This window comes from Podarcis cretensis (genome assembly GCF_951804945.1).
Source record: "Podarcis cretensis genome assembly, chromosome: 1".
NCBI lineage: Eukaryota > Metazoa > Chordata > Lepidosauria > Squamata > Lacertidae > Podarcis > Podarcis cretensis.
Window position 1 is genome coordinate 76715105 of NC_137170.1, and position 22089 is coordinate 76737193.

Sequence of the window (22089 nt, forward strand, 5' to 3'; positions counted from 1 at the left end):
GAACACAGGGACATTTCTGCATGCAAAGCATTTGTTCTACCACTGAGCTACAATCCTTCCCCATATAACACCATTCAACTTGCAACACGCAAAGTAAGTTTAGTTAGTTGCAGCTCTGGATCCCATTAATTTCAGTGGAATGTGCTGCCCAAAGAAAATGTTTATTTACCCCAATAGTTTGTATCAACTTCTAGTTAGCTAACACATTGATGCATGTGTATTGCATCAGATGTGACTAGCCACATATATATCATCCTGTCTTTGCCCTTTAAAGTGTTCGTTGAGTGATCACAGAATTGTAGCGTTGGAATGGACCCAAGGGTCATCTAGTCCAACCCCTTGCAATGCAGGAATCACAACTAAAACATCCATGGCAGATGGCCATCCAACCTCTGCTTTAAAACTTCCAATGAAGGAGGGTCCATCACCGTCCAAGGAGTTCATTTCACTGACAAACAGCTCTTATCGTCAGAAAGTTCTTCCTGTTGTTGAATTGGAATCTCCTTTCTTGTAACATGAAGCCACTGGTTTAGGTCCTACCCTCCAGAGCAGGAGAAAACAAGTTTGCTCCATCTTTTGTGAGATAGCCCTTGAGATATTTGAAGATGGCTATCATATCTCCTCTCAGGCTCCTCTTATCCAGGCCAAACATGCCCAACTCCCTCAACCGTTCCTCATAAAATGAGGTGGCTGATGGTGGGAAAAGACTGGACTCCCTTCTATGAGTAATCATTCCCTCTAATTCCATATTCAGATGAACCCATTCTGGTCAAATGGGGCCATCCACCAACAAAAGGGAGGTTCCAGCATACCCAGGGGATCAGTAAGCTATATGCAAATATTCAAGGCTGACAGAAGTATACAATATGGGGACAATTGCTCTCCAACAAGGGGCAAAAAAGTGAGGAATTAAGAAAATTAGAAATATGCATGGCCTGGGTAGGAGGGCTTTTTACTGACTTTGGATGAGTTTTTGCCTTTTAAGATGGAGCTGTCATTTGCTCCATCTTAGGATGGCTCACTTATAAGCCCACAGTTTCTCTTCAAGGACACAAAATATGCCACTGCCAACACCAGCATTGCGTTCTTCTCAAGCACTGAGAAGTTCCAGAAGCAGCACTACAGGATGTTGGAGGGAGGGGGATAAAAGAGCACGGACGTAAGGTGCCTTTGTAATGTCTGTTTTATTTACAAATATATGGCAGAACATAAGTGGAGACAAACAGGCACTTCTACAGCAGGCAGCAGGTCCCCAGAGAGCAACTTGTACCATGGCTGCAACTCCAGTTTCAGCTAATTCATGTCTCTCCTTCTCCACTGAAAAACATCTGCATAAGTGCAAGTCTCAGACTTAGACCCCCTGCAGGTGGATTGCCCATTCAGGAAACATCCACAGCCATTAAAGAAACATTAACTTTCTTTTGCCAAATCCCTGACTTTCATTAGGTGACACTTCAGGAGAAACTATAGTGGCAGACTCGTTCACAGTACTCCAACAGCCAGACTCCCAACACTATTATACCACCCTTGCCTTTGCCAGCTGATGCCCAGTGGTCTTGTTAAGGCCTTGTTGTCCAATGCTGTGCCCCATTTATTTCCCTGGCTGTTCTAATCTTCTCAGCGCTGTTTACTTCTACTTTGGTCAGTGCTCTGGGCTAAAGGAAGAAGGTCTGTTAACTTTGATTTCACTCTGCTGGGCCTCCCTTCATTTCCCAGACACTTTTTGAGGCATTCCCTTCATGACCAAATCTGGGCTGAGTTCCCAGCTTGAATTTTAACTTCTGCTTCAATATATTTCAAACGTCAGCTGCTGTAAATTATTCTCTGACAAGGCCGCCCTCTTGTATTTTGGCACATTTGTTCATAGGCTATAATATATACTTTCCCTATCCTCTCCTTCCCTTATGCAGCTGTCAAAGAGATGATTAAAATACTAGAATCCTGAAGCCAAAGAATTGATGGGATAGTTCAAAAACACACACAACTATTTGGCATTGTTGCCGCCTTCAGGTTAACCAGGTCGCAATGCTGGACTAACTATCAAACATACAAATGGCCGGATTCTCCTGTGAGGGTCTAGAGACTGTGTTTCATAACTCTTTGGCCCACAGTCTCTCATCTTCGATATATCCCTGGCCTGCCCATTTCCTTCCTTCCAATAGTGCATAGCTCATGTCCTACTTTCCAGTTCCCTGGACCACTGAAGCCCTATTTGGGCATCCTCCCCTCACACAATTACAGCTGCATGAGGGAGAGAGCAGGGCCACACGCAGCATACATGCAGAGACTCCCTGTGTGATTTAGAAACCTAATCACACACCCAATACGTATGTCCACCCCCCCCCCGAACATGTGAACCATGAGAGGCAGCAAGGATGCAATGCTGAGGGTGGGGCCAGGGAGCACAGTCCCACTCCCCCCCCCCATGATTATATAGTTATAATTGTGTGATGGAAGAACGCCTGAAAAGGACTTAATGGAAATCTCAAACAGAGCCATAGCTAGATGATATTGCGCCCCTGGCAGAACCATCCAGATTGTGCCCCTTGGCCACGGACAAGTTAGCTCTTCCTTCCGCCTCTCCTCCAACCGCCACACCACCAACCATTCAATTCACCCTCTATTTAAAACCTTTTCTTATGAGGCAATAATCAATATTTTTATTTACAGACATATTTATGGACATAATTTTAGCCGCTTTTGCGCCTCCCCCCCCTGCATCCCTGGTGGGGGCCCACCTCTCCACCCCCTAGCTAAGGCCCGGATTTCAAATAAATTTTCTGAACCTCAAGGAACTCAGAGACACATCAGAAAAAACAGATGGTTACTTTACAATGACTGTCAGTATTCAGTGGAAATAGGGTAGCCACGACTGGACCTAATGGTCAGTGGTCCCTTTACCTTTACCTTATGCCTATTTGGGGTGATTATGGAAGATTTGCAATATACTTCCACCCTTTCCTACTTTTGTTTTTTTGTTTTTTACTTCCATCATTCACACTTTCCTGAATTAAATATGGTGTGGGGTTTTTAAAAAAATGTTTTGGTATATATGTTTATGTATTTTTATATTTCTTACAAAAATCTAAAGCAGTGAATAATAGAAGCAATCAGATCAACACTATGAAGATCAGTTGTCCTTAAATAACTTTCTTTTTTAAAAACTGAACTCTACTCTGGCAATGAATTGCTCATTAAAAAGCTTTCCCGAGGTCTTGCCCTCCTTTCTAAAATCTAAACGAGTAAGCAGTGTGGATGTCACTGCAGAGGAAACTCCATTAAAACAATCTTATGAATGGGAGGGGGGTGGAACCACACATTATTCTAATGCACTAACAAAACCCTAACAGATGCTTCTGTTAAGGACAGCTGCTCATAATTTAGGCCCCATCTGCACGATAACTTTAAAGCGGTGTCTTACGACTTTAAATAGTCACCGCTTCCAACAAAGAATTCTGTGAATTGTAGTTTTGCTAAGAGTGCTGATGGTCACTAGGAGACGCCTATTCCTCTCAGAGAGCTACAATTTCCAGAATTCTCTGGAAATAAAAATTGACTGTTAAGCCACTCTGAGAATTGTAGCTGTGTGATCACTCTTAACAAAGTACTGTCATCACTCTTAACAAAGTACTGTTCCTAGAAGCCAATACTGTCCAAAGTGGTGTGGTACTCCTGCCTTAAATGTATCGTGCAGATAGTGCCTTGGGGAAGTACTCAGGGCTGAGGGGTGTGGGATCCTTGCCCTACCCATAGATTTTTTTGTAGCCATTTTCTGAACACATACAAACATTGTGTGTGCCCTGCTGGGGTACACAGTGTCTGCTTGCTCCCCTTGAAGTGGCTTTTCCCTAGGGGAGGAGTGGAGAACCTCAGCCCCAGCAGGCAAATGTGCCCCCCCCCAACCCGGCTTCTCTATCCAGCCCTCAAAACTCTGTGCTGGCCAGACCCTCCCAGGCCACAACCCTCACTGGCCCTCATCCTTTTGTGCTTTTACCTAATTGGGATGTGTCCTGGAACTGTAATAATATACCATATTTTTCGCTCTATAAGACTACTTTTTCCCTCCTAGAAAGTAAGGGGAAATGTGTGTGCATCTTATGGAGTGAATGCAGGCTGCGCAGCTATCCCAGCGGCCAGAACAGCAAGAGGGATTGCTGCTTTCACTGCACAGCGATCCCTCTTGCTGTTCTGGCTTCTGAGATTCAGAATATTTTTTTTCTTGTTTTCCTCCTCCAAAAACTAGGTGCGTCTTGTGGTCTGATGCGTCTTATAGAACAAAAAATACGGTACCTTGCTTGCCTGCACAGACAGTAGGGGGTGGTTTGTTTGTGTGTGTGGTTGTACCAATGTTTGCTACACACACCACTGTTATGCGGTCCTTGAGGGAATGTGAACCTTGACAAAGGTTCCATCTAAAGAGCCAGTCATATGGGTCACAGTTTGCAATCAAATGCTAACTAAGGTGTAAGTCCAAATGCTAACTAAGGTATAAGTCCTAACCTACTGTACGGTCTTTCAGTGTTTGTTGTTGTTTGTTTTGCTTTGTATTGTTTATTTAACTATGGCCACGGGCAGCTACAAATCTGATTGGAGCTACAGGGGAAAGGACTACTCAATCCTTTCCCCTCAAGCTATGATAATCTCCTCTATCCAACTGCCATGCCATGCGATGGAGGAAACTGAGTCCATAGATTTCAGTGGGTAAGCAATGGGGGGGATGGAGGTATCGATTAGGAAAAATAGCCCACATGGGAAAGGGTTAACCAATGTTATGGTCAATTAACATCCAAAGTGGAAGATCATGGTGAACCGGCTGTTTCTATGATCAGAGTAATTATCTTTTGATTTTTCTAATACAGGGAACACATGCTGTCATCGCCCGTTCACCTGAGTTATTCCATTGCTCACTCAAATGGACTGTTTGCATGAGTTTCTAATTTGGGTTAGCAGAACCACCTCTTAAAGGAAGGCAGAAGGAAGTTCTATGCAAGTGAAATGTGGTTAATCCTCAGGAACACCTATATCTCTGCTTATTATTATGAAGTATTAAAAATATTTTACACACAATGCTCCCCAAATAAAAATGTTGTCTCAAATTACACTGAGGACTCAGCTAAACAGCTGTGAATAAAACGTTTTAAACATGTTGTAAAGTGCAATATACAAATGTGACACTAGATGGCGGCAGAGAGCTATGCAGAATCCAATGTATTTTTCAAAGCTTTTTTTTTAAAAAAAAACACATTTTCACAGCATTTTTAATATGTGTGTAAATTCCAGCTGAGTAGGTCCTTGAACCTTAATGCATGAATCTTACCGCTGACAGGGTCTTCTAGACTCAGTTCAGTATGCATGTACCCAGAGGGGGGGGGGGTGCAATTCCTGGCCATATGGCAATCTGTCTGAACCTCCATGCCCCACCACTCCACATACATACACAGATAGAGCACTAGAATAGATCCATCAGCACTGCTTCTTTTCTGCAACCCTGAAATGATAGTGTCCAGAATACAGTACAGTGTTTCAACCTTCTATGCTAACTGTCTGCAGAAGTTTCATACTGTTTTCTATTCATTCACTAACCGAGACTGGGCTGTAGCAAACAAACTGGATCGTGAATCAAAGGGGGAGAAGAGCTTATTTAGAGAACTGCATGTAGGCTGTCTACCATACTCTTTTACTTTGCAAGATACGTATCCTGTCACTGAAGATTAATGCCCTGCATGGCTAAATCTTCCTGCCCTGCAATCCATTAAGTTGTTGTGGGGGGGGGGACCATCACTCTCACAGCTTAATTAGAAGTCCCTTTCAGAGATAGGAAGTGAGCTTGGAGGATGTGCGTCTGACAGTGCATGTCCTTAGAGGCTGATTCCTTCTTCTCTTAGATCCTAGTTATATCACTTACTCCCCTTCTTCTGCCTCACTCCCCAGCCTCACCCAGCTGAGAATTTGCGCTTGTGCACCACTCTCTGCTTCCTGGTTTCCTGGTAGCATGAAGTTTCTTAGCCCATCTGGTGTTTTTTTTGGGGGGGGGTGAGGTACAGGTCATTTTGACCCTCTGCCCTATTTTTCTGCAAAGGTATGAGTAGCTCTGTACCTTTTGGTTCATGCTGTCTCCTCCTTTGCCCTCTCCCATTTTGGCTCCCATGCTTACTCACTTCTTTGCTGTCACAAGGAGGGAGCGATACAAGAAAGACCATTCCTTTTGTGGGCTCCCTCCTGGTTTGGAATGCATGCCCCAAAGGCAGAGAACGGGAAACTAGGAGGGGGATGAACCTCACACAGTAAACAAAAACAACTTGAGTCCTCCAAAATCTAACAAACACTTTGAAAATGCTTTTGTCCTTATTCTTTACTCCTCGGGAATTTCTTTTTTTCTTCTTTGACAAGAAGCAAAACAAGAGAGAGAGAGAGAGAGAGAGAACAATTCATAAAAATATGTTTCCTGTTTTGGTGTCTCACTCAGCTGTTCAACTCCATACCAAATCAATTTATGCCAGGAAATAGCCTGGCCTCTGTTTTTCGTTAATGATAGCTGTTTAATTCCAATACCAACAGCTAATTAGCTAGATGGGACGATACAATGCAACCTCATTTATGTGCTGGGCAGAGAAAGGGGTGGGGTGTAATGCCAAAGATATTTAGATAACCAACAAATCAGATTAAGGAAGGCTCAGTCAACAACAGTTGAAAGTATAGTGGGCACCAGGGGCAGTTTGGGTAACTGGGAATTTTGGGTTACCAAAGTTGGTATAATGACGGGGTCAAGAAAGATTCCACCAAGTCCAGAAATGGGAACCTTTGGGACTGCATCCTGCTGCTTCATGTGACAAGACTAAGAATTGCAGATCAAAGTCCCCGTGCTTCACTGTGACTCCAAGTGTTGTTGTTGTTGTTGTTGTTTAGTCATTTAGTCGTGTCCAACTCTTCGTGACCCCATGGACCAGAGCACGCCAGGCACTTCTGTCTTCCACTGCCTCCCGCAGTTTGGTCAAACTCATGCTGGTAGCTTCAAGAACACTATCCAACCATCTCATCCTTGTCGTCCCCTTCTCCTTGTGTCCTCCATCTTTCCCAACATCAGGGTCTTTTCCAGGGAGTCTTCTCTTCTCATGAGGTGGCCAAAGTATTGGAGCCTCAGCTTCAGGATCTGTCCTTCCAGTGAGCACTCAGGGCTGATTTCCTTAAGAATGGATAGGTTTGATCTTCTTGCAGTCCATGGGACTCTCAAGAGTCTCCTCCAGCACCATAATTCAAAAGCATCAATTCTTTGGCGATCAGCCTTCTTTATGGTCCAGCTCTCACTTCCATACATCACTACTGGGAAAACCATAGCATAGCTTTAACTATCGTATTTTTCGCTCTATAACACGCACCTGACCATAACACGCACGTAGTTTTTAGAAGAGGAAAATCCGTAGGCATGCCACCCGTAGGCATTCCCTCCATAACACACACAGACATTTCCCCTTCCTTTTTAGGAGGAAAAAAGTGAGTGTTATGGTGCAAAAAATACGGTATACGGACCTCCAATTCATCTTCTCCCCTGCTTGCTGGATTATCCTCACAAACACAGATCTAAATGTGTAAGAGCACCTGAGGTGAAGGGAAACTGCAAGAGGCAAATGACTGGCATGGGAAGAGATAATAATTATTATTATTATTATTATTATTATTATTAATTATTTGTACCCCATCCATCTGGCTGGGTTTCCCCAGCCACTCTGGGCGGCTTCCACAGAAACAAAAAATACACTAAAATCACACATTAAAAACTTCCCTGAACAGGGCTGCCTTAAGATAACTTCTGAATGTCAGGTAGTTGTTTATCGCTTTGACATCTGATGGGAGGGCGTTCCACAGGGCAGGCACCACTACCAAGAAGGCCCTCTGCCTGTTTCCCTGTAGCTTTGCTTCTCGCAATGAGGGAACCGCCAGAAGGCCCTCAGCGCTGGATCTCAGCATCCAGGCAGAACGATGGGGGTGGAGACGCTCCTTCAGGTATACTGGGCCGAGGCTGTTTAGGGCTTTAAACCAGCACTTTGAATTGTGCTCGGAAACGTACTCTTTAAAGCTTCCATCATTTCTTTGCGGTCAATCACATCCTCCTGATGGCATCTTTGCTATCAAGGCTTCCTTACTCAAGGCTGCCTGCTGTGCAACATGCAGGTCACACCTAAAATTGTAATCCAGCCAGCAAGGCACATTGAAGTGCCACTGATTTCAGTGGGAGTGAGGGAGCCAGGTGCATAATCTGCCCCAAATCAAGGAGCCTCTGACCAAACCATCCCCTAAACCAGGGGGGCAAACCCCCAGAACAACACCCCAGCATCTTGGGCTCATCAAACCCTACTCTACTTCTTTGTGGCTTCCAAAGGGAAGCAAGAAGTTTGTAAAACACACAGCCTTATGTATTTTTGCAGTGTTAAAAGGATAAAAGTTGACAAAGACTCCAGGAGGCCTATTGCACAAGTGTGTTGGACAAATGGCATTGCCTTTAGGAAACCTTGTCTTACTCAACTACATTTATGCAATAAATTGTAGAAGAGCCCAAAATGTAACTAATATGCTGTATGCAAGCACAAATGGAACCTTAAAAAATAATAAATAACTTGTTCCATATGTGTGGCTCTCCCAACAGCCACTAACTATACACCCTCCCCCTTCCCCACCACACACATATAAACACACACATTCTGACTCTAAGGTAAGGAATGCACAAGCTTTCTGATTTGCCAGCAAAATTGGGAGGGGAAGAGGTTAAACAACGTTCTCGGAGTATTATGAGGCCAGACAGAGATGTCCACAATTAGCTTGTAAACTACTCAGAGGTTTCCTTATAATCATGCGTTATATACATTTTGTTACATGAAATAAAAACAACCCTGCTCTGCCCAGGCATGCCCACGCCACACTTTCTCTTCTCTTACAATTTAACGGTACTCATCCAGATTATCATGTGCCACAAACAGGCCTTCTCAGGAGGAAGCAAGGGACACTAGAGCAGATGTGCCTACAGGCAAGGAACAGCAGGATAAGAACGGGGGGGGGGATATGGTGATCTGAATATTATTCCTCTAGACAAGGCACAAATGGTGACTAGATATCATTAATGCAATCATAGGAGGGACACTGTGCAAGGAAAAATTCCATTGGTGGGGTGGGAGGTTAAATGCAAGCAACATGTTAGCCACTGTTTACAGCAGAAAATTATCAGTAAATGCACAGGTGGTTAAAGAAGTTTGAGACTACAAGCTATGTGACCCTCACATTGAGGACTAGTGTAGTAAGAACACTCTGCAGATCCACAGTAATACTTATATAGACAGGTATGGAATTGCCGCAAAAAAAAGGGGGGAGCACGTTTTAGCAATACTCGTGGCAGTCACTTTTTATGCCGTGTAACACTTTTGAGAAATAGTTATGAGGTTTGAAAGACAGGTAGGAGGGGTCAGTGGTCTCACTTGCCATTCTTGAATGGTACCCCTGCTAAGAAGTGGTGAGCGCTGTTGAACTCGAATCCTTCTTGTGGGATTCCCAGAGGCATCTTATTGACATTGCTAAGAACACGATGCTGGACTAGATGGGCATGTGGCCTGATCTGGTAGGGCTTTTCATTTGTCCTTAAGTTCACAACAGGAGCCAGTTTTGAACAAGAGACTTTGCAGCTGAGACCCAAAGTCACTGGAATTAGAAACTCCAGACTTCTGAAATTGATGATAGGGGCATGCTACTAGCTGCCACCGCTTCCTCAACCACTCATATCTCTCTCTCTCTCTCTCTCTCTCTCTCTCTCTCTCTCTCTCTCTCTCTCTCTCCTGATGCTCTAAGAACTAATCAGAAGATATTTCACTGTAAGTCACAGTGTGGCCATGAAAAGATTCAGCATACAGGAGCTGCTGTCACAATAGCGGTTTCTCCGTTAACACTTCTAGCCCTTTAACATTTAGCATATTTCCATGCTGATTTTTTTTTACATGGGGCAGATGTGCAGCGACTTCACAACTGCCACTGGATGATGTGCACCACATTGTTATTTTGAGATGAAGCCAAGGTGGTAGGATTCAGCTAGTGGTAGAACACAATGACCATCATCGTTGTGCTCTTGTCTGCTAGCAAAGGTCTTTCTGGGTCATACTGTTCCTGAACTGTGAAGCTCGATTGACCTCACAATTCTATTTTCTTAGGTCATGCCAAGGCTGCAGTTACTGGAAGTGAGGATATGGCCGAAGATCATAGTAGAATGTAACATTTTGACTGATGGACAGCAATGGATGGGAGGAAGCAATAACTATGGCACCGTACAACAACAGAGATGCAAACCACTTAGACAGAACTGGTCCATCATCAACCAAATTCCTTGGCTCAGTGTGTTGGCAGGTCAGCCACTGAAAATATGAAGGTTTGGGGAAGGAAAGGGGGAGGCAGTACTTTGGACAACAAAGGTGCAGGCTGCTGCTGCTGCTGGGACTGAAAGGGACTCATGACAAACCTGTACAATTGTGTAGAAATGCTTTCAAATTTTGCACGTGTGAAACTTGACAGATTTAACAGTTGGAGAGGAAAGTAGAATTTTACAAGCTGCAAACCTCTTTGTCATATGCACAAGCACTATTCCTAAAAGGCTTGTATCCTTGAGAGTCTGCATTTGGTTTGCATACATTCAAAGTCAAATATTCCCATGAAATCTTTCTTACTTACTTTTCTGCAGCCCCCAACCCCACTACTTGTTTTACCCTGCCCTCCTTCCTTTCCTTTTTCTATTGTGGCATTCTTCCTTTATTATCCTTTATTATTATAGTCATGCCTAGACGCCCCAGTGGAGATTAGGTCACCATAATATGAGAAGCTATGCAAACACATAGTAACACATTTGTTGTGCCCACAGGGAGCTCACAGTTTAGAATGGAAAAGAGTACGAGGTAGGAAAAGAAAAGCTCAGAAAGACTCCACCAGGTCACTGCAAAATAGCCCCAAGTTGTAGTTCAGGGCTCCCTAGCCAAACAGACCACCCCACTTTGCTTCCCACTGGGCATCTCTCTCCTCTGCCATCCATTCTGCAAGAGGCAATTGTGTGTGTCTACCTGAACTGCCCACGGCAGCAGCGCTGAGGGCTGCCTCCCCTGCGATGCCTCTTAGGCAGTTGTCAGGTTTGGATAACCATCTCTAGATTTCCTCATGGAACGTGCTGTTCCTCTTTGTACTATTCCTGTTTGTACTATTAACCCTGATTTTCCACTGCAGTAAACAATAAAAAGGCAAGACAGATAGTCCTTCAGACCATTCCAGCTGGGCAAGATACACTCGAGCCATTATCCATCTTTCCTCTCCCTCTCCCCATTTGCAGCCTCATTTTCTCAAAGTTCTTTTCTCATCTTGAATTTGCCATCTCTCTCTCTCTCTCCCTCTCTCCAATGTATGTTTCTGCCTTACGAGCTGATTCACTTTGCCCTTTTTCTCTTTCACACAACGTTTCCCAGCAGAAAAGAGAATCCCTTCCAGTCACCCAAAATGCACCGAAAGCCCCCATAGGCTTATTCCAGCCTCCCAAAACAAGACTTGAAGTACTTTGTATCATGGTGGTACCAATACTAGAAAGAGATGGGTGACAGAAAACACATCAGTTTCCCGCCCAGACATTTCTCCATTACTTATGTCCTTTTTTGCCAACTTTACTTGGCCTAAGAAATTAAAAGGCCAGCATTACCTCATCTTTCTATTTTATTTACATTTAAGGCTTTTATATAGAACACCTAGGGCTGTTTGCAGTGAAACTTTAAGTTGCTAATACAGTTGCTAACATTTAGCCCCCTGCTCCACACTGGAAACTTCAATGCCATGGTCTTAATGGGCTTTTTTCCACTGTGGACCAAACTATATAACAGAATATAGTGGGGTGGTTGGCTGTCACCAGGAACATATGCCAAGTGTATAGTTACCCCTTCCTACTCCGTAATGTAGAACTTATCAAGGTTTTCTACCCTTTTGTAACTGCAGTTAACCTATGTGCTAGAATTTGTGAAGGAGGAAAACACTGCGTCCATGCCATACTTCAGTGTAATTTAGCAACATGGGTATTTAGCAACATGGGCAGATATTTCATTACTACCTCCAACAACATAATTCATGCTAACTTGAAAGTAAACATAAGCTCCGGGGGAAGACCTGCTTTAAGACCTGGGAGCCACTTGTATGCCCAAGCCAAGCTCACTTTGCTAATCTGGGCATGAAACCCTCTCCATGAAAGTACATAGCCTAACAATCCAGGTAGACATTTTCATTAAACACAGCTGAAAACAGAATCCTTTCTTAGATCAAACTCTTATTAAAAAGAAAGTTAGCTTACTATGGAAAAGAAGCAGATAAAGTAACTTAAATATATCCAACTCTACAATTCTATGCTTCTATGCTAACTAAATACAAAAATGCCTATGTGATGCCTTCCTAGCCTAGATATGGGAATATCAAACAGAGGCCAAAACTTACATACACCTTCTGAGAGTCTTTGTTTCAGGCCATTTTGAAATGGCAACAGGCACATGTTCCCTGGGCTCCGAAGAAGCACCAGCCCAATATGTTTGACACAGAAACCAGGAAGCCAAAAGAGAGATAGGGACTCTTTTTAAACCTCAGAATATTCAGGATGGAGAAGAGGGCATTACCCATTCCCTGTGACACAGACCAACCAATCTCTCAAAGGCGGGGCTTGTAAAAAGCCAATCAGGAATGCCTATACTAATATGGTTTCCCAATCTCCATACTAAAGAAGGTATCAGGAAGAAGGCCAAATTATCATCTCTGGGTCAGCCTGGCCAGGAATTACTCATACCCCATGGCTGGGTAATTTCACCCTGGGAACACATTAATAAAAAAAAATGGGAAACACCCAGAAAGTTTCAGTGTGTGTTTCTCCAGAAGATCACAAATTTGCAGAGAGGAAGACTAGAACCAATATTCCACTGGCACTAAAGTGTTGTCATTGGGAGAGTCAGGGAGTGGTAAAAATGGATGCCTGGCCATTAGGTCAATACAAGTCAAGATCATCACAGAGCTTACTTCATGTCATGATGTCATGGCTTTCTGTGTCTTCTGCATCTACTCCATTCCCATCTCAGACTGCCAACCATGTGAGGGAGGCTTGGGTCAAAATACACAGGCTGTCCTGCTATTGCAGTATGGGGTCTTATCTACTAGATCAGGGGTAGGCAAACTAAGGCCCATGGGCCAGATGCAGCCCAATCGCCTTCTCAATCCGGCCCATAGACGGTCCAGGAATCAGCGTGTTTTTACATGAGTAGAATGTGTCCTTTTATTTAAAATGCATCTCTGGGTTATTTGTGGGGCATAGGAATTCGTTCATTTCCTCCCCCCAAAAAAAAAATATATATAACCTGGCCCCCACACAAGGTGTGATGGACAGTGGACCGGCCCCCTGCTGAAAAAGTTTGCTGACCAGGGTGTGTTATAGAAAAGAAGGGGAGAGGGGAACTAGACACATAGTTGCTGTTTTCTGTGCTCGCTTGCCATGACTACTTTGGCCCTGTTTAAAATGTCCACAATAATAATTTAAGAATTAGAATTTCATGCTCAGGAGCTATTCCTATACTGACACGGCAGAGTTACAGAACAGTGTGACCGGATTTGGCTTACAACCTAACCTAGTATGATTGTGTCAGCCCATTGCTTTTAATAGCCAGACTGATCTCCCCCTACCTGCTGCTTGAGCAGTGTAATAATGCTCCACTTCTTGCACTGCAGATAACTGTAGATACTATGTAAATAATTTCCTACAATAATTACAAATATTAGCATGCAGCCGAGGGACCATGGCTATGCTTCTTATTGTCCTTGAGATGCCCTTCTATGCATCACTGGTCATTACACCACTGCTGATAAATCCTATGGTGCTTGGTTATTGGGTGGAGGGTATATGTTATGTTCAATAACAGCATCCAAATATATGTGTGGTCCATACTGGATCAACCAGTAAAGCACAAATCCTTTTGTTTGCCCTAAAGTTATTCTCCGTGGTGAACGAAATAAATTACCTAAGGTGGAAAGTCTTAAAACAAGATCCCAGCCAAAACTGGTGCTTGATCCAAGAGGAAGGGTGAATAAACCCCCTAGCAGGAAGCCAGGAGGTTTATCAAGGTCTTTTCTGTTTCTGGAAAAGCTGGTTTTCATTAAAGAAGGAACTAGCACCAGCTCTCCCTTCCCTCGCCCCAGTAACTCACAACACACCATCCCCATCTCCTTCATTGCCAGTTTGCGCTAATAAAAAGCAGAATCGTGCCTAAGAAGGGGAGGAAAAGCCTTGTATTGTACAAAGATGGCCCCTCTGCACAGGCAAGCATCACAGGCACATTAGCCAGGACTTAAACCCGTGCCTACAGATTCCTGTTGCTTGCCTGAAAACAGGACAGGTCTTGTGATAGTTTTTGTGCTCTTCTTGAAAGAAAGTCTCCCAGTGACTGCAAGTGGAATCCAATGACAGCCAGTCATGAAGTGGCCACTTTAAAACATACCATATGGAGGCTCTGATTGCATAGAGAGGTGATCGTCTGTCGTTTCTGGCCGTGATGTGAAGGGGGAAGGGATGGGGTGGGATAATGTTTGCTTTTACCAGTGGCTACAGATGACCACCACCCACTACAAGGAAAGTAAGTCATTAAATGACCAGTGGTGATCCATAAAGTGTGCAATGCATGCATGGCAGGGACAGGAAGAGGATAGCAAAGCAGCTCAAAATTCTCCCCCACCCCCAAAAAAGGTGTAGCTATATTAGGTAGTAGTAGAGAAGCAACTTGGCAGGCTTAAGTTTCTGCTTCTGAACATACTGAGCAGCCTGCACGTCATGGAAGTCAGAAAGGAAATCTATGAGACAGGGAAAGCAAGGATGAGTTAGCACATGCACATCCAGATTGTATTATGAAGTGATGGCATTTGTAAAAAAAGAGCCATCACATATCATCTGCTTCCATATCACCTGACATTGCCTCCAAGTGCAAATGATGAGATATTAAGTGATGTCCACAACAGTGGCAGAGCTTCATGCTCCGGCACCGAGGGGTGGAGAACAGGCAGGGGTGGGGCTGGCATGTGTCCTGGGAGTGTGGCACGCTGCCTGCTGGGATGTGGGACCCAGCGTGGGTGGGGGGTGCAGCCACAATGGCACCCCACTGGGATCGTGCTGTCGGGGGTGGTGCGCTCCCCCTGCACTCCTCTTCCTTTGCCAGTGGTCCACAAACATGCACATCAATCCTAAGACAATGGAGATGCAGAGACAGGCAATATGCAATGATATTTGCATCAGGTTCTCTCCTTCTGCAGAAGTCCTTTTGAGACCCATTTTGAAGAAATAAAGCTCAGATTCTCCCCCCTCCCCAATCCTGCTTCTCTCTCACACATACACTCCAGGTGGTATTCAGCTACAGTTGATATGTGTGTGGAATGAGGTCTGCTCATGCGATAGGACTTCATCATCCCCTGCATTCCCTAAATCTGCTCTGGAGGGTTGGGGGAAGCCTCAGAATAGGCTTAGGTGGTGTGGGGTGTGGGAGGAGGAGAGGCGGAAGTCCTGTTACACAAGCAGACTTTATCCCCCCCCCCCCCCCCGTGCTTCACTGAATTCCACCCTCAATCGCCTTTCTGAACTCACATGGACACAGGCAAACAGCATGGTACTTATATAAGTGTCATTCAGGAGGGCATGCCTTATTTCTACACTTCCTACAGGTTGAGTTGTATCTGGATTTAGTTGTGTTTTCAATCGGCCTACTGTGAAACTAGTTGGACTTGAGTTAGGCATGTTTTTATGACCAAGACTGTTCCCAACTCACTATATGATCCATTTCCACATTCAAAGATGTATGTTCAGTGGGTTCCTATAAAGAGACCCCATAATTCTCTTCTCTCCATGGTGCTTTGCCTCTAGGAAGTGGAATGGGCCATATTCTGGATACATTTACATGTTTCTCTCTTTCTCTCTCTACGGGTGCATAAATATTTTCTCTCATTACTTTAACATTTCTTTCAGTGTGAATAAAGACAACCGTTTGCCAAATGGTATCTTGTTGCAATTCATATGCAACCACACTGGACTCCTTAATTTCTGCCTATATCACAAGGGAGTTCACCATCACAAATGGCAGCCCATTGCCATGCAGTATTAGCCTGCTAGTGATGGGTACCCAGATGGGCCTGCTTATGTCATGCTATTAGCACTTCATGCAAACAAATGGTGCATATTGCAGATGCATTTAAATGTCTCAAGGCACGTGTGAAACATTTACATGGGTAAGCATTTTGGCATTGCCCTGTGTCATGCATAAATCAGGCCTTGGGAAGAACAGATCAAGAAGTCTGTTAAATGGAAGTAATCGTGCATTGGTGCCTGGCCTCTCTGTTGTATTCTTCCTCCGATAACTTTGCAGGCCTTTGCATATGTTAATAGTCTGATGCTAACTGTTATTTGTAGTATGACTATTTATAGACGTGAAACTGCTTGCCATGGGGTTTGGAATGAGAGCATCAGGGATTATTTAGAATGTCTGGCTGGTGGTGCATTAAACTGCAGGGAGTGCAATGTCCAGTTCAGGGTTACTGGTTTTGCCTCTTTTGAAACAGTATGCTGCCTGACACATGTAATGAAAGTTCAGAATCTCCCATCTCCTGAACACGGAGATAAAGAGAAAATCTAAAAGCCATGTCAGAGAAGCAAGGTGGAAGACCATTCAGGGTCAAGACCTTGCTTTTAGCTTCCTCCTCTGAGAATAAGATCCTGCGTGATCTGAGTCATACAGTTCTCCATGTTGTCCGGGTGGGAGTGACAAGTTTTCCCTCCCTTGCAGGGTGATTTGGGGTAAACATGCTGAGGATTGCAAAACACTCACATACTACGATGCTTAAAACTAACAGAGTGAGGAGCTCTCAAAGTAACAAACATGGATCATCTTTAATAGGCTGCACCTGGAACATCTCTCTCAACCTACTATAGACGTTTTGTACAAGCAGAGGCATCAAGGCTTGGGCAGAGGATTTGGAAGCCAGCTATGGGTTCTTCCCATTTGTTTGCCATTCCTCCTTCCTTGGCAGTAAGATCCATTCATAGGCTGCCTTCTGTTTGTGAGCTGTTCACTCTGCCATCTTGCAAATGTCTGCTTGCAACTCATGTCAGCATTCAGCCACGTTATCTTTGCTTATTGGCGGGGTGACCAAATGCTTTAAAGTGGGAGACAAAGCAATGACAAACTGCCAGGAGAAGTCACTTGCAGTTCAGTTTTTCAGGATAAAGTAATCATTTGTTCTAACATTTGTGAGCCATTCTAGATTCATAAACATTTTCTCTTGCTACCAGGAGGTTATCCAAGTGCAAGCAGCCCCAGTTATATGACTCCACAGAGACCACCAGCAGGGCCTATTCAGATGGCCTGTTTGCTAATATATTTACAATTCTGTTTTTCATTAGCCAAAAAATGTATTTGATGCTGTCCCATTTTTAGAAAAAATTATAGTCCAAAGTGCAAAACATGTTTTAAAGTGTCATTATCCATCAGAGTGACCTCCGAACAGTACATGACGACTTTCTCTTTGCAGCTTATTTTGCAGTTCAGTATTGCCGTCATCCCTATGTGAGATGTCAAATGACAAGGTCCATAAACCTGTTTTATTGTAAACACCAGCATCCTGTCTCAGTCATTTTGAAGGTTTGTTTAAAAAAAGAAAAGAAAAAAGAGCCAGGGCCCATCTAACTCACCAGTGCAACTATTGCACCCTGGTGCTCTGCAAATGTTTTTGACTACAACTCCCATCAGCAGGTGGCGCTGTGGGTTAAAGCCTCAGCGCCTAGGACTTGCCGATCGAAAGGTCGGCGGTTCAAATCCCTGCGGCGGGGTGCGCTCCCGCTGCTCGGTCCCAGCGCCTGCCAACCTAGCAGTTCGAAAGCACCTCCAGGTGCAAGTAGATAAATAGGGACCGCTTACCAGCGGGAAGGTAAACGGCGTTTCCGTGTGCGGCTCTGGCTCACCAGAGCAGCGATGTCACGCTGGCCACGTGACCCGGAAGTGTCTCCGGACAGCGCTGGCCCCTGGCCTCTTAAGTGAGATGGGCGCACAACCCCAGAGTCTGTCAAGACTGGCCCGTACGGGCAGGGGTACCTTTACCTTTACCTTTACCCATCAGCTGGCTGGGACTGATGGGAATTGTAGTCCAAAGCACCCAGAGGGCACCAGCTTGGAGGAGACTGCACTAACGTTATGGTGTTTCTGAAGCAAGCAAACCCACTTCCAAGCATGCCAGAGGCAAATGGGGAAATACAACTTTATTATTATTATTATTATTAAAACCTTTTGCTGTCTCTTTTCAGCACTACTACAAAATCCTGCTTGAAAGGCAAGCCTGAAAGTTCAAATTGCCATGTTTTAAACAAAACACAGTGTTTTATTGTACTACACTTCTGAAATGGGATCTGAACGCAGGAATTTTTAGACCTCTGGAGGTTTAAGGTATAGAAATGCTGGCTCCTTTACTAACCAGACCTAAGGGTTTTTGTACTCCCGCTCCCTTGTATGACAGAGAAAGCAGAGGCAGTCCACAATGAAATTTCAGTTTAAATGATCTGTTTTATTTGCGCTCTCTCTCTCTCTCTCTCTCTCTCTCTCTCTCTCTGTGTGTGTGTGTGTGTGTGTGTGTGCAGATTCTCTTTTTTGTCCCTTCAGAGTTTGAAAGGGAAATTAGAAACCCTTGTTTCCCAAAAGTTGCCTCAGTTACTTTGCAGAATGTGTCAACATGAGTAATGATAGCAAGGGATCTGCCAGGAGGACCATAGGAAAAGCACACACAAAGCTGCAGCCCTCCAACAGCTATACATAAGGTATGCCTTTGCTTGAAAAGTTCTACCACAGGGATGGGTTACAGATATAAAAACAACCCTATGCAGAAATTAATAGGAAAACACTGTCCTGGGGTTGGTGTGCTTTTGTTATTTGTTTGTTTGGATAGGCCTAACAAACAAATTCATTGGCCAAATCATCCACATATAATTTTGGATATCTCCACAATATCCTCCCTTTCTGACCCTTCCCCTCCAAACTTAGAAGTCCCAAATGTTCTAACCTACTTTTAAAGGGGAGAAGCTCAAGTGCCCATGTGTCTTCAGGCAAAGAAAGAAAAAGGATCAACCTTTTTACTGCTGCATAAAAATATAATGGTAATAATACCAAGGAAATTAAATTTCATCAAACTGTGTTACAGTGACATTATGAGTTTGTCTTCAAACCACAACAAGCATGGTAATGCAGTCATTCCCATTGCTTTCCTGTCCTTAACTTGCCCTGTGTTGCTTGAGGTAAGGTAAGGACAGAGTTACAGCAATGTACCACTTTAATTTCTTGAGGCTTCCTACTCTCAACTATCCTTTTATCAACACTTCTCAGGCTAGTGAACAAGACATGTTGCTTTCTTGACAAATGTCAAAGGACATCCCTTTAGTAAAATATTGATAACTGAGGAGTGTATTCGCATGTTGAGCACTGCCTTCAGTTTACTGCTATCCCTGTTGGAATGTCTTTTCCCTTGTTGCTGCCAGAGAACAGGCATGCGTGTACACACAAACTTCATTTGTGAAATAGCAATTATGAGCTTGCCTTGAAGCAGGAAACCCTACATGTGTAGTGCAGTCCTAAATGTATGTCATTAGGAAGGAAGCGCTACTGAATTCAACAGGGTTCGCTCCCATAGCATAAGATTGCTGGGCCAGTGTTGTATCCATTCCATGCACTTGCATGTGGAATTTGGTATTTGGAGAATAGAAACTGGCCCCTTGGGTCTTCCAACTTCAGGACTTATCCCCAGTTTAAAGCAAACATTTGTAGGACCTTGTGGCTGTGAAGAGACACTTGAGAAAATACTGCATCGTTTGTAGATAGGGTTGCATCCTCCTACACAAAGTCAAGTGGGCATAAGCCCATGAGGATAAAGGGCTCAGGGGACGGAAGGTGGGCTTGGGTGTTCATTGACCAACATGGGAGAGATTTTTATCTTGATGATGATTATTTATTAAATTTATGTACACTTCATCCAAAGATCTTAGTGTGGTTCACAAGATAACAACTATTGAAATTATTTATTGATCTTGTTGGTCATTTGTCACACACACACACACACACACACACGTGTCTCTCAAGTGACTAGGAGTTTTAAAAACCCTGAACATGATCCTTCCATTCACTCCCCACATCATTTGTGGAAAGGGTGATCAATAGTTTCTACTTGTGATGTCTGTATCACATCATGGCTACTCTTCAACTTCAAAAGAAGACAGGAATACGGATGAGGCAATGCTCAGGAAACCATCACCTCCCATTCCAGGACCCTCTGGGCTAGGGTATGTGGCCTTTCTGGACTCCTTGGAATCAGAAGTTGCATTTCCAAAACAGTCCCCACCAGACCCACATTGTAGGAATGAAATGCTTTTTACAAACAGAGGCAGTTCTTCATAAGGGGTGAAGCTAACAGCAAGCGCAGACCAGTCAGCCTTCAGTAGGCCTCATCACTCTGCTGAATCAATAGCTCTGCTTTTGGGAGAATTCTCCAGCCAGCACCTTCTTCAGTATGCTATCCAAGGTCCTGATACCCACCGCCTTGCTCTCTCTGATGCGATTCTGCTCCACCTGAAGTGCTGTTGCTACATTCTGCTTCTTCTGAGCTTTGAGCCTAGATAGGGCAAACTTCATCTAGCAGACAAACTCTGATTGCACCTTACTGAGGTAGCAGCAGAATCCCTCTTTAGCCAGTATATGCAGTATGAAACACCATCCCTCAAATCACAGCACATGATCCACCGTATCAACCTAAAGGCAGTGGCTTTCACACACAAACAAAGTATCGTGCTTACAATCTGGTGTGACGCAAATAACACTTCATTCGCAAAATATTCCAACCAAGCCATATGTTTTAAATGTGAATGAAATGTTAAAGTTATCTTACCAAGTTTGTGATTTGTCATGTCTGGGAACAGTTTCAGATGATACCATAAAGAAGTGTAAAAGACTCTTCTGCCTCTGGCAGGAATATAGGTCACAGATACAGTCTGTGCAAGCAGGATTTATGATTCAGATTCTAGCTTCTCTTTTTCTCTTCCTATTCTTTCCCTATCTACCAAGGAAGCAAAGATACTCAGAATGGATCCTTGCTATTGATGAGTAGCGACGAACCCTGAGAGTGGAAAGTGGTGGTTTTAAACACTGGCAGAAGTTTGAGTAAAGTAGGGAGGGAGGAATACAGAGAAAGGGAAAGTCATTTTAAACAACTGGAGAGATTGGAATAAAACAAAGATGATGGGACACTGAGAGGAGGGAATTGATGTTGGTGGTGTTGTTTTAAAAAAACAAAACAGAACCCAGCAGAGGGTTGAGTAGAGCAAGCATAGGGAGGAAAGTGGCAGTTTTAAACAATGTTTGAGGTACAGTAAGTAAGTAATTTTAGCTTCTTTGTTGTTCCCATTTCTGCTATTTCTCCTTCTTAAAATGGCTTTATTTTCTTTAAAAGCATGCTCTCAGTGTCCCTCCACTCATCACTTTACTCAAGCTTCTGCTGTTGTTTGAAACACTCCCCTTTTCCCTTTCAGTGTCACTCCCTTCTCATTGTACTCAAACCTCTCCCTCTTCCAGACCTCAGCTGCCTCATGTGACAGAGATAAAGGATGCAGAGGCCTCAAATATTCCACAGTACCTTCACACAACGTATTCCACTGCTTGTATCATGTGCCGTCGTCAACATGAAGGTCCAGATTCTATGTAGTAAATTAGAACAGATAATTTATTAACAAGCAAACATATGTACAACATCCAGTGTTGTAGCTGCTCAATTGATACGTAGCATGCAGCTACATAGCAAGTTTCTGCTTATTTAATTACAGGCACAGCTGGAAAAGGGATCCTCATTGGACTGCAGTGTGCTTATCACATTGCTCTCCAGCACAATCAGAACGAACCCTCCTCAAGCAGCTAGGAGGCTTAGTGAACAAATTCCCATTGGTGCCAGTACTGCCTGGTAGCCTGCAGTGCTCTACTGACAATGATCATATGATAC

At 43.9% G+C, this 22089-nt stretch overlaps 1 long non-coding RNA gene across 1 annotated transcript in view; it reads right to left on the reverse strand.

Moving 5' to 3' along the window:
- LOC307211525 overlaps nt 1-21792 on the reverse strand; it is a 32712-nt gene extending 10920 nt beyond the window's left edge. Inside the window, exon 1 of the long non-coding RNA XR_013836505.1 lies at nt 21730-21792. This is a non-coding gene — a long non-coding RNA (uncharacterized lncRNA). The remainder of the gene's footprint in view (nt 1-21729) is intronic.
- Nucleotides 21793-22089: the final 297 nt, after the last annotated feature.